This window comes from Chiloscyllium punctatum, chromosome 6 (assembly GCF_047496795.1).
Source record: "Chiloscyllium punctatum isolate Juve2018m chromosome 6, sChiPun1.3, whole genome shotgun sequence".
Classification (NCBI taxonomy): Eukaryota; Metazoa; Chordata; class Chondrichthyes; order Orectolobiformes; family Hemiscylliidae; genus Chiloscyllium; species Chiloscyllium punctatum.
The window spans coordinates 103,491,510-103,503,524 of NC_092744.1; positions in this window are offsets into that span (position 1 = coordinate 103,491,510).

Consider the following 12,015-nt stretch of genomic DNA (forward strand, 5'->3'; position numbering starts at 1 on the left):
TGTGTGAACAGGTGTGTGTGTGAACACGTGTGTGTGTGTGAACAAATGTGTGTGTGTGTGAACAGGTGTGTGTGTGTAAACAGGTGTGTGTGTGTGAACGCGTGTGTGTGTGTGAACGCGTGTGTGTGTGTGTGTGTGAACACGTGTGTGTGTGTGCAAACAGGTGTGTGTGTGTGAACACGTGTGTGTGTGAACACGTGTGTCTGCGTGTGGACACGTGTGTGTGTGTGTGAGAACACGTGTGTGTGTGCATGTGTGGACACGTGTGTGTGTGTGAACAGGGGTGTGTGTGTGTGAACAGGTGTGTGTGTGAACACGTGTGTGTGTGAACACGTGTATTTGTATGAACACGTGTGTGTGTGAACGTGTGTGTGTGTTTGTGTGTGCACACGTGTGTGTGTGTGTGTGAACACGTGTGTGTGTGAATGTGTGTGTGTGAACGTGTGTATGTGAACACATGTGTGTATGTGAACGGGTGTGTGTTAACATGTGTGTGTGTGAACACGTGTGTGTGAACACATGTGTGTGTGTGAACATGTGTGTGTGTGAACACGTGTGTGTGTGAACACGTGTGATTGTGTGAACAGGTGTGTGTGTGTGAACACGTGTGTGTGCGTGTGTGTGTGAACACGTGTGTGTGTGTGTGTGAACGTGTGTGTGTGTGTGACAATATGGGTGTGTGTGAACACATGTGTGCGTGTGTGGACACGTGTGTGTGTGTGAGAACACGTGTGTGCGTGCGTGTGTGAACACGTGTGTGCGTGTGTGTGAACACGTGTGTGTGTGCGTGTGTATGAACATGTGTGTGTGAGTGTGAACGTGTGTGTTTGTGTGTGAACACGTGTGTGTGTGTGAACACGTGTGTGTGTGCGTGTGTGTGAACACGTGTGTGCATGTGTGTGTGAGAACATGTGTGTGTGTGAACGTGTGTGTCTGTTTGTGTGTGCACACGTGTGTGTGTGTGTGAACACGTGTGTGTGTGAATGTGTGTGTGTGAACTTGTGTATGTGAACAAGTGTGTGTATGTGAATGGGTGTGTGTTAACAGGTGTGTGTGTGAACACGTGTGTGTGAACAGGTGTGTGTGTGTGAACAGGTGTGTGTGTGTGTGTGAACAAGTGTGTGTGAACACGTGTGTGTGAACAGGTGTGTGTGTGAAAACGTGTGTGTGTGAACACGTGTGAGTGTGTGAACAGGTGTGTGTGTGAACACGTGTGTGTGTGTGTGTGTGTGAACACGTGTGTGTGTGTGTGTGTGAACACGTGTGTGTGTGTGAACGTGTGTGTGTGTGACAACGTGTGTGTGTGAACACGTGTGTGTGTGTGGACACGTGTGTGTGTGTGAGAACACGTGTGTGCGTGCGTGTGTGAACACGTGTGTGCGTGTGTGTGAACACGTGTGTGTGTGCGTGTGTATGAACATGTGTGTGTGAGTGTGAACGTGTGTGTTTGTGAGTGAACACGTGTGTGTGTGTGAACACGTGTGTGTGTGTGAACAGGTGTGTGTGTGAACACGTGTGTGTGTGAGAACACGTGTGTGTGTGTAAACAGGTGTGTGTGTGTGAACGCGTGTGTGTGTGTGAACAGGTGTGTATGTGTGTGGGTGAACACGTGTGTGTGTGTGCGAACAGGTGTGTGTGTGTGAACACGTGTGTGTGTGAACACGTGTGTGTGCGTGTGGACACGTGTGTGTGTGTGTGAGAACACGTGTGTGTGCATGTGTGGACACGTGTGTGTGTGTGAACAGGGGTGTGTGTGTGAACAGGTGTGTGTGAGAACACGTGTGTGTGTGAACACGTGTATTTGTATGAACACGTGTATGTATGAACGTGTGTGTGTGTTTGTGTGTGCACACGTGTGTGTGTGTGTGAACACGTGTGTGTGTGAATGTGTGTGTGTGAACGTGTGTATGTGAACACGTGTGTGTGAACACGTGTGTGTGTGTGAACATGTGTGTGTGTGTGAACACGTGTGTGTGTGAACATGTGTGTGTGTGTGAACACGTGTGTGTGTGTGTGAACAGGTGTGTGTGTGTGTGAACAGGTGTGTGTGTGTGAATCAGTGTGTGTGTGTGTGAACCGGTGTGTGTGTGTGTGTGTGTGTGTGTGTGAACCGGTGTGTGTGTGTGTGTGAATACGTGTGTGTCTGTGTGTGTGTGTGTGTGTGAACACGTGTGTGTGTGAGTGAACACGTGTGTGTGTGTGTGAACAGGTGTGTGTTTGTGAACACGTGTGTGTGTGTGAACAGGTGTGTGTGTGTGAACACGTGTGTGTGTGTGAACAGGTGTGTGTGTGTGAACACGTGTGTGTGTGTGTGAACAGGTGTGTGTGTGAGAACAGGTGTGTGTGTCTGTGTGTGAACGCGTGTGTGTCTGTGTGTGAACACGTGTGTGTGAGAGAACAGGTGTGTGTGTGTGTGAACACGTGTGTGTGTGAACAAGTGTGTGTGTGCGTGTGTGTGAACACGTGTGTGCATGTGTGTGTGAGAACATGTGTGTGTGTGTGAACATGTGTGTGTGTTTGTGTGTGCACACGTGTGTGTGTGTGTGTGAACACGTGTGTGTGTGAATGTGTGTGTGTGAACGTGTGTATGTGAACACGTGTGTGTATGTGAATGGGTGTGTGTTAACAGGTGTGTGTGTGAACACGTGTGTGTGAACAGGTGTGTGTGTGTGAACATGTGTGTGTGTGAACACGTGTGTGTGTGTGTGAACAGGTGTGTGTGTGTGAACACGTGTGTGTGTGGACAGGTGTGTGTGTGTGGACAGGTGTGTGTGTGTGTGAACAGGTGTGTGTGTGTGAACATGTGTGTGTGTGTGAACAGGTGTGTGTTTGTCTGTGTGTGAACAGGTGTGTGTGTGAACAGGTGTGTGTGTGATACGTGTGTGTGTGAACGTGTGTGTGTGTGAACGTGTGTGTATCTGTGTGTGAACACGTGTGTGTGTATGTGAACACGTGTGTGTGTGTGTGAACGTGTGTGTGTGTGTGACAACGTGTGTGTGTGAACACGTGTGTGTGTGTGGACACGTGTGTGTGTGTGAGAACACGTGTGTGCGTGCGTGTGTCAACACGTGTGTGCGTGTGTGTGAACACGTGTGTGTGTGCGTGTGTATGAACATGTGTGTGTGAGTGTGAACGTGTGTGTTTGTGTGTGAACACGTGTGTGTGTGTGAACACGTGTGTGTGTGTGAACAGGTGTGTGTGTGAACACGTGTGTGTGTGAGAACACGTGTGTGTGTGTAAACAGGTGTGTGTGTGTGAACGCGTGTGTGTGTGTGAACAGGTGTGTATGTGTGTGGGTGAACACGTGTGTGTGTGTGCGAACAGGTGTGTGTGTGTGTGAACACGTGTGTGTGTGAACACGTGTGTGTGCGTGTGGACACGTGTGTGTGTGTGTGAGAACACGTGTGTGTGCATGTGTGGACACGTGTGTGTGTGTGAACAGGGGTGTGTGTGTGAACAGGTGTGTGTGAGAACACGTGTGTGTGTGAACACGTGTATTTGTATGAACACGTGTATGTATGAACGTGTGTGTGTGTTTGTGTGTGCACACGTGTGTGTGTGTGTGAACACGTGTGTGTGTGAATGTGTGTGTGTGAACGTGTGTATGTGAACACGTGTGTGTGAACACGTGTGTGTGTGAACATGTGTGTGTGTGAACACGTGTGTGTGTGAACATGTGTGTGTGTGTGAACACGTGTGTGTGTGTGAACAGGTGTGTGTGTGTGAACAGGTGTGTGTGTGTGAATCAGTGTGTGTGTGTGTGAACCGGTGTGTGTGTGTGTGTGTGTGTGTGTGAACCGGTGTGTGTGTGTGTGTGAATACGTGTGTGACTGTGTGTGTGTGTGGGTGAGCACGTGTGTGTGTGAGTGAACACTTGTGTGTGTGTGTGAACAGGTGTGTGTTTGTGAACACGTGTGTGTGTGTGAACAGGTGTGTGTGTGTGTGAACACGTGTGTGTGTGTGTGTGTGAACACGTGTGTGTGTGTGTGTGTGAACGTGTGTGTGTGTGTGACAACGTGTGTGTGTGAACACGTGTGTGTGTGTGTGGACACGTGTGTGTGTGTGAGAACACGTGTGTGCGTGCGTGTGTGAACACGTGTGTGCGTGTGTGTGAACACGTGTGTGTGTGCGTGTGTGTGTGAACATGTGTGTGTGAGTGTGAACGTGTGTGTTTGTGTGTGAACACGTGTGTGTGTGTGAACACGTGTGTGTGTGAACAGGTGTGTGTGTGTGAACACGTGTGTGTGTGAGAACACGTGTGTGTGTGTGAACAGGTGTGTGTGTGAACACGTGTGTGTGTGTGAACAAATGTGTGTGTGTGTGAACAGGTGTGTGTGTGTAAACAGGTGTGTGTGTGTGAACGCGTGTGTGTGTGTGAACGCTTGTGTGTGTGTGTGTGAACACGTGTGTGTGTGTGCAAACAGGTGTGTGTGTGTGAACACGTGTGTGTGTGAACACGTGTGTGTGCGTGTGGACACGTGTGTGTGTGTGTGAACACACGTGTGTGTTCATGTGTGGACACGTGTGTGTGTGTGAACAGGGGTGTGTGTGTGTGAACAGGTGTGTGTGTGAACACGTGTGTGTGTGAACACGTGTATTTGTATGAACACGTGTGTGTGTGAACGTGTGTGTGTGTTTGTGTGTGCACACGTGTGTGTGTGTGTGAACACGTGTGTGTGTGAATGTGTGTGTGTGAACGTGTGTATGTGAACACATGTGTGTATGTGAACGGGTGTGTGTTAACATGTGTGTGTGTGAACACGTGTGTGTGAACACATGTGTGTGTGTGAACATGTGTGTGTGTGAACACGTGTGTGTGTGAACACGTGTGTGTGTGAACACGTGTGTGTGTGTGTGTGAACAGGTGTGTGTGTGTGAACAGGTGTGTGTGTGTGAATCGGTGTGTGTGTGTGTGAACCGGTGTGTGTGTGTGAACCGGTGTGTGTGTGAATACGTGTGTGTCTGTGTGTGTGTGTGTGAACACGTGTGTGTATGAGTGAACACGTGTGTGTGTGTGTGAACAGGTGTGTGTGTGTGAACACGTGTGTGTGTGAACAGGTGTGTGTGTGTGAACACGTGTGTGTGTGTGAACAGGTGTGTGTGTGTGAACACGTGTGTGTGTGAACACGTGTATTTGTATGAACACGTGTGCGTGTGAACGTGTGTGTGTGTTTGTGTGAGAACACGTGTGTGTGTGAGAAAACGTGTGTGTGTGTGAGAACACGTGTGTGTGTGAGAACATGTATGTGTGAGAACACGTGTGTGTGTGAGAACACGTGTGTGTGTGTGAACAGGTGTGTGTTTGTGTGAAAAGGTGTGTGTGTGTCTGTGTGTGAACCCGTGTGTGTCTGTGTGTGAACACGTGTGTGTGAGAGAACAGGTGTGTGTGTGAGAACATGTATGTGTGAGAACACGTGTGTGTGTGAGAACACGTGTGTGTGTGTGAGAACACGTGTATGTGTGTGTGTGAGAACACGTGTGTGTGTGTGAACAGGTGTGTGTGTGAGAACATGTGTGTGTGAACACGTGTGTGTGTGTGTGTGTGAACAGGTGTGTGTGTGTGAACAGGTGTGTGTGTGAACAGGTGTGTGTGTGTCTGAATCGGTGTGTGTGTGTGAACAGGTGTGTGTGAACAGGTGTGTGTGTGAACAGGTGTGTGTGTGAACACATGTGTGTGTGTGAACGTGTGTGTGTGTGTCTGTATGTGAACAGGTGTGTGTGTGAACACGTGTGTGTGTGTGAACGTGTGTGTGTGTGTGAACGCGTGTGTGTGTGAAAACATGTGTGTGTGTGAACACGTGTGTGTGTGAACAGGTGTGTGCGAGAACAGGTGTGTGTGTCTGTGTGAGAACACGTGTGTGTGTGAGAAAACGTGTGTGTGTGTGAGAACACGTGTGTGTGTGAGAACATGTATGTGTGAGAACACGTGTGTGTGTGAGAACACGTGTGTGTGTGTGAACAGGTGTGTGTGTGTGTGAAAAGGTGTGTGTGTGTGAGAACACGTGTGTGTGTGAGAACACGTGTGCGTGTGTGAACAGGTGTGTGTGTGTGAACACGTGTGTGTGTGTGAACAGGTGTGTGTGTGTGAACACGTGTGTGTGTGTGAACAGGTATGTGTGTGAACAGGTGTGTGTGTGTGAACACGTGTGTGTGTGTGAACAGGTGTGTGTGCATGAGAACAGGTGTGTGTGTGTGAACACGTGTGTGTGTGACAACACGTGTGTGTGAGAGAACAGGTGTGTGTTGGTGAACATGTGTGTGTGTGTGAACAGGTGTGTGTGCGTGAACAGGTGTGTGTGTCTGTGTGAGAACACGTGCGTGTGTGAGAACACGTGCGTGTGAGAACACGTGTGTGTGTGTGTGTGAACAGGTGTGTGTGTGAGAAAACGTGTGTGTGTGTAAGAACACGTGTGTGTGTGAGAACACGTGTTTGTGAGAACACGTGTGTGTATGTGAGAACACGTGTGTGTGTGTGAACACGTGTGAGTGTGAACAGGTGTGTGTGGGTGTGTGTGAACAGGTGTGTGTGTGTGAACACGTGTGTGTATGTGAACGTGTGTGTGTGAACAGGTGTGTGTGTGTGAACAGGTGTGTGTGTGTGAACACGTGTGTGTGTGAACTGGTGTGTGTGTGTGAACAGGTGTTTGTGTATGAACAGATGTGTGTGTGTGAGAACACGTGTGTGTGTGTGTGAGAACAAGTGTGTGTATGTGAACGTGTGTGTGAACAGGTGTGTGTGTGAACAGGTGTGTGTGTGTTTGAACGTGTGTGTGTGTGTGTGAACACGTGTGTGTATGTGATCGTGTGTGTGTGAACATGTGTGTGTGTGAACAGGTGTGTGTGTGTGAACACGTGTGTGTGTGAACAGGTGTGTGTGTGTGAACAGGTGTTTGTGTATGAACAGATGTGTGTATGTGAGAACACGTGTGTGTGTGTGTGAGAACACGTGTGTGTGTGAGAACATGTGTGTGTGAGAACACGTGTGTGTGAACAGGTGTGTGTGTGTGTGAGAACACGTGTGTGTGTGAGAACAGGTGTGTGTGTGTGAACAGGTGTGTGTGTGTGAACACGTGTGTGTGTGTGAACACGTGTGTGTGTGAGAACACGTGTGTGTGTGTGAGAAAACGTGTGTGTGTGTGTGAGAACACGTGTGTGTGTGTGAGAACACGTGTGCGTGAGAACACGTGTGTGTGTGAGAACACGTGTGAGAACACGTGTGTGTGTGTGAACAGGTGTGTGTGTGTGAGAACACGTGTGTGTGTGTGAGACCACGTGTGTGTGCGTGTATGAAGACGTGTGTTTGTGTGAACACGTGTGTGTGTGTGAACCCGTGTGTGTGTGTGAACACATGTGTGTTGGTGAACATGTGTGTGTGTGTGTGAACAGGTGTGTGTGCGTGAATAGGTGTGTGTGTCTGTGTGAGAACACGTGTGTGTGTGAGAACATGTGTGTTTGAGAACACGTGTGTTTGTGTGAGAACACGTGTGTGTGTGAACAGGTGTGTGTGTGTGAACAGGTGTGTGTGTGTGAACACGCGCGTGTGTGTGAGAACACGTGTGTGTGTGTGTGAACAGTTGTGTGTGTGTGAACACGTGTGTGTGAACAGGTGTGTGTGAACACGTGTGTGTGTGAGAAAACGTGTGTGTGTGTGTGAAAACACGTGTGTGTGTGAGAACACGTGTGTGTGAGAACACGTGTGTGTGTGAGAACACGTGTGTGTGTGTGAACAGGTGTGTGTGAACAGCTGTATGTGTGTGTGAACAGGTGTGTGTGTGTGAGAACACGTGTGTGTGTCTGTGTGAGACCACGTGTGTGTGTGTGTGAACACGAATGTGTGTGTGTGTGTGAACACGTGTGTGTGTGTGAACACGTGTGTGTGAACACGTGTGTGTTGGTGAACATGTGTGTGTGTGTGAACAGGTGTGTGTGCGTGAACAGGTGTGTGTGTCTGTGTGAGAACACGTGTGTGTGTGAGAACACGTGTGATTGTGTGTGTGAACAGTTGTGTGTGTGTGAACAGGTGTGTGTGTGTGTGTGAGAACACGTGTGCGTGTGTGAGAACACGTGTGTGTGTGAACAGGTGTGTGTGTGAACAGGTGTGTGTGTGTGAACACGTGTGTGTGTGTGAACAGGTGTGTTTGAACACGTGTGTGTGTGAACACTTGTGTGTGCGTGTGAACAGGTGTGTGTGTGAACACGTGTGTGTGTGAACAGGTATGTATGTGTGTGAACAGGTGTGTGTGTGTGAACATGTGTGTGTGGGTGTGTGTGAACACGTGTGCGTGTGTGAGAACACGTGTGTGTGTGAACAGGTGTGTGTGTGAACAGGTGTGTGTGTGTGAACACGTGTGTGTGTGTGAACAGGTGTGTTTGAACACGTGTGTGTGTGAACACTTGTGTGTGCGTGTGAACAGGTGTGTGTGTGAACACGTGTGTGTGTGAACAGGTATGTGTGTGTGTGAACAGGTGTGTGTGTGAACGTGTGTGTGTGTGAACGTGTGTGTGTGTGTGAACACGTGTGTGTATGTGAACGTGTGTGTGTGAACAGGTGTGTGTGAACACGTGTGTGTGTGTGAACACGTGTGTGTGTGAACACATGTGTGTGTGTGAACACATGTGTGTGTGTGAACACGTGTGTGTTGGTGAACATGTGTGTGTGTGTGAACAGGTGTGTGTGAACACGTGTGTGTGTGTGAACACGTGTGTGTGTGAACACATGTGTGTGTGTGAACACATGTGTGTGTGTGAACACGTGTGTGTGTGAACAGGTGTGTGTGCGTGAACAGGTGTGTGTGTCTGTGTGAGAACACGTGCGTGTGTGAGAACACGTGCGTGTGAGAACACGTGTGTGTGTGTGTGTGAACAGGTGTGTGTGTGAGAAAACGTGTGTGTGTGTAAGAACACGTGTGTGTGTGAGAACACGTGTTTGTGAGAACACGTGTGTGTATGTGAGAACACGTGTGTGTGTGTGAACACGTGTGAGTGTGAACAGGTGTGTGTGGGTGTGTGTGAACAGGTGTGTGTGTGTGAACACGTGTGTGTATGTGAACGTGTGTGTGTGAACAGGTGTGTGTGTGTGAACAGGTGTGTGTGTGTGAACACGTGTGTGTGTGAACTGGTGTGTGTGTGTGAACAGGTGTTTGTGTATGAACAGATGTGTGTGTGTGAGAACACGTGTGTGTATGTGTGAGAACAAGTGTGTGTATGTGAACGTGTGTGTGAACAGGTGTGTGTGTGAACAGGTGTGTGTGTGTTTGAACGTGTGTGTGTGTGTGTGTGAACACGTGTGTGTATGTGATCGTGTGTGTGTGAACATGTGTGTGTGTGAACAGGTGTGTGTGTGTGAACACGTGTGTGTGTGAACAGGTGTGTGTGTGTGAACAGGTGTTTGTGTATGAACAGATGTGTGTATGTGAGAACACGTGTGTGTGTGTGTGAGAACACGTGTGTGTGTGAGAACATGTGTGTGTGAGAACACGTGTGTGTGAACAGGTGTGTGTGTGTGTGTGAGAACACGTGTGTGTGTGAGAACAGGTGTGTGTGTGTGAACAGGTGTGTGTGTGTGAACACGTGTGTGTGTGTGAACACGTGTGTGTGTGAGAACACGTGTGTGTGTGTGAGAAAACGTGTGTGTGTGTGTGAGAACACGTGTGTGTGTGTGAGAACACGTGTGCGTGAGAACACGTGTGTGTGTGAGAACACGTGTGAGAACACGTGTGTGTGTGTGAACAGGTGTGTGTGTGTGTGAGAACACGTGTGTGTGTGTGAGACCACGTGTGTGTGCGTGTATGAAGACGTGTGTTTGTGTGAACACGTGTGTGTGTGTGAACCCGTGTGTGTGTGTGAACACATGTGTGTTGGTGAACATGTGTGTGTGTGTGTGAACAGGTGTGTGTGCGTGAATAGGTGTGTGTGTCTGTGTGAGAACACGTGTGTGTGTGAGAACATGTGTGTTTGAGAACACGTGTGTTTGTGTGAGAACACGTGTGTGTGTGAACAGGTGTGTGTGTGTGAACAGGTGTGTGTGTGTGAACACGCGCGTGTGTGTGAGAACACGTGTGTGTGTGTGAACAGTTGTGTGTGTGTGAACACGTGTGTGTGAACAGGTGTGTGTGAACACGTGTGTGTGTGAGAAAACGTGTGTGTGTGTGTGAAAACACGTGTGTGTGTGTGAGAACACGTGTGTGTGAGAACACGTGTGTGTGTGAGAACACGTGTGTGTGTGTGAACAGGTGTGTGTGAACAGCTGTATGTGTGTGTGAACAGGTGTGTGTGTGTGAGAACACGTGTGTGTGTCTGTGTGAGACCACGTGTGTGTGTGTGTGAACACGAATGTGTGTGTGTGTGTGAACACGTGTGTGTGAACACGTGTGTGTTGGTGAACATGTGTGTGTGTGTGAACAGGTGTGTGTGCGTGAACAGGTGTGTGTGTCTGTGTGAGAACACGTGTGTGTGTGAGAACACGTGTGATTGTGTGTGTGAACAGTTGTGTGTGTGTGAACAGGTGTGTGTGTGTGTGTGAGAACACGTGTGCGTGTGTGAGAACACGTGTGTGTGTGAACAGGTGTGTGTGTGAACAGGTGTGTGTGTGTGAACACGTGTGTGTGTGTGAACAGGTGTGTTTGAACACGTGTGTGTGTGAACACTTGTGTGTGCGTGTGAACAGGTGTGTGTGTGAACACGTGTGTGTGTGAACAGGTATGTATGTGTGTGAACAGGTGTGTGTGTGTGAACATGTGTGTGTGTGTGTGAACACGTGTGTGTGTGTGTGTGTGTGTGAACACGTGTGTGTGTGTGTGTGTGAACGTGTGTGTGTGTGTGACAACGTGTGTGTGTGAACACGTGTGTGTGTGTGTGTGGACACGTGTGTGTGTGTGAGAACACGTGTGTGCGTGCGTGTGTGAACACGTGTGTGCGTGTGTGTGAACACGTGTGTGTGTGCGTGTGTGTGTGAACATGTGTGTGTGAGTGTGAACGTGTGTGTTTGTGTGTGAACACGTGTGTGTGTGTGAACACGTGTGTGTGTGAACAGGTGTGTGTGTGTGAACACGTGTGTGTGTGAGAACACGTGTGTGTGTGTGAACAGGTGTGTGTGTGAACACGTGTGTGTGTGTGAACAAATGTGTGTGTGTGTGAACAGGTGTGTGTGTGTAAACAGGTGTGTGTGTGTGAACGCGTGTGTGTGTGTGAACGCGTGTGTGTGTGTGTGTGTGAACACGTGTGTGTGTGTGCAAACAGGTGTGTGTGTGTGAACACGTGTGTGTGTGAACACGTGTGTCTGCGTGTGGACACGTGTGTGTGTGTGTGAGAACACGTGTGTGTGTGCATGTGTGGACACGTGTGTGTGTGTGAACAGGGGTGTGTGTGTGTGAACAGGTGTGTGTGTGAACACGTGTGTGTGTGAACACGTGTATTTGTATGAACACGTGTGTGTGTGAACGTGTGTGTGTGTTTGTGTGCACACGTGTGTGTGTGTGTGTGAACACGTGTGTGTGTGAATGTGTGTGTGTGAACGTGTGTATGTGAACACATGTGTGTATGTGAACGGGTGTGTGTTAACATGTGTGTGTGTGAACACGTGTGTGTGAACACATGTGTGTGTGTGAACATGTGTGTGTGTGAACACGTGTGTGTGTGAACACGTGTGATTGTGTGAACAGGTGTGTGTGTGTGAACACGTGTGTGTGCGTGTGTGTGTGAACACGTGTGTGTGTGTGTGTGAACGTGTGTGTGTGTGTGACAATATGGGTGTGTGTGAACACATGTGTGCGTGTGTGGACACGTGTGTGTGTGTGAGAACACGTGTGTGCGTGCGTGTGTGAACACGTGTGTGCGTGTGTGTGAACACGTGTGTGTGTGCGTGTGTATGAACATGTGTGTGTGAGTGTGAACGTGTGTGTTTGTGTGTGAACACGTGTGTGTGTGTGAACACGTGTGTGTGTGCGTGTGTGTGAACACGTGTGTGCATGTGTGTGTGAGAACATGTGTGTGTGTGAACGTGTGTGTCTGTTTGTG